This window comes from Rhinopithecus bieti, unplaced genomic scaffold (assembly GCF_001698545.2).
Source record: "Rhinopithecus bieti isolate Rb0 unplaced genomic scaffold, ASM169854v2 scaffold_26865, whole genome shotgun sequence".
NCBI lineage: Eukaryota > Metazoa > Chordata > Mammalia > Primates > Cercopithecidae > Rhinopithecus > Rhinopithecus bieti.
This window is the reverse complement of record NW_016811857.1, coordinates 11,873-13,392: the sequence shown is the minus strand read 5'-3', so window position 1 is coordinate 13,392 and position 1,520 is coordinate 11,873.

Here is a 1,520-nt window from a genome sequence, read left to right as displayed (position 1 = left end):
ATAGTAGCTTAACATTTTTGAAAATTAGGGAAAATTTCGTTTCAAAATAGCAAAATAAAACTTTCTTTAATGCTAAGAATTTTTTAATTTTCAAGATGTAAAACACTCACAAAGGGTAAAAAACAAACATTTTCCTTATAGCATAATAGCAAAAGAAAGTGATTTATTTTAAACAAGACTAACCTCTCTCTTCTGTTTACAGTACGGCATAGAAGCTAACTTCAGAATTATCTTCTGTCTTCAAATGACAGAAGGAAACTGTCCACTTGTCTGCTTAGAAATTTTCCAGAACAGAGAACCCTAGTGGAAATACCACTGAAGGAGCAGCAGCAGTTCATCCCAAGCTAGTTTCAGCTTTAGTGCTGCCTTAGTGAGTCCTTTCCTGTCCAAAGTGCCAGCATTAGCTAGTTTAACACCAACTACAGTCAACTTTTAGTACTTGCTATGTGTAAGAAAATTTAGCATTTTCTCGTTCAATTCACATATGATTGTGGGCTTCTTGGTGCTAATTATTAATTATCTCATTATAATATTAACAATAATCAGTTGGCATGTCTTATGATAACAATTACACTTCAATATTTTATCTTCATTTAAAAATTGTTTTGACTAAATAAAATTTTGCTTGACATAGGGGTACATTTTTCTACATTATTTGAGTATGTCTCAATCATCTCCGTATTTTGGAAGCAATACCATTTAGAGCTCTGTTAACATTTATTTAGATAAATGTTTAGAATTATAGCCTTACAATGTTGGCTACTTTGAAAATGGAGAAAGGCAAGCATCCCCCACGTTCATAGATCAGTGATAAAGTCCCTGGAAAAAATTTGGGGAGTGAGACATTAAGTAGGTCTTAGAGTTAAGATCAAAATCATAAGAAAAAAGCTATTTGATTCTATCGTTTAAAGTTATTCATTTATATTTATCAAGTTTGCTGCTGATATATATCATATAAACTCATAGAAGCCTATTTTAAAACTCCGTTTAAAGTATTATGTCATTAATTGGTACTTTAAAAAATAGGCTAACTGGTATTATATTTTATTTTACAAAGGGCATCTGATAGCATTTAGACTTTGAAATTTGAATACAAAATATATACAGTCCTTAAATATAACATTTCATAATATTTGTAAGGTAGTTCTGACTATGATTCATAATAGATTCTTTTGCAACAACAACAAAAATATTTTACAAAGGTAAAATGTTACGTGCATCCACAGCCAACATTACATTTACTTTCCACTCATATATTCATAATAAGACAATAGTAAAAAGCATTGAGAATTCTTCTCAAATATAGAAAACTATGGCTAAAAAATATAAGAAGGATTTTACAATAGAGCAACATACTTTTTACTTTCTCGAAAGCCTTTGATCAACAGCATCAGGAAACAAAGATGAGAGGCACATGTTCAATATTCTCCAGCATTTTCCATTTATACTGAGCAATACAAAGACATCAAACAGACATTATTGCAATATTTAATGATTGTCTAGTACAAACTACATGAAGA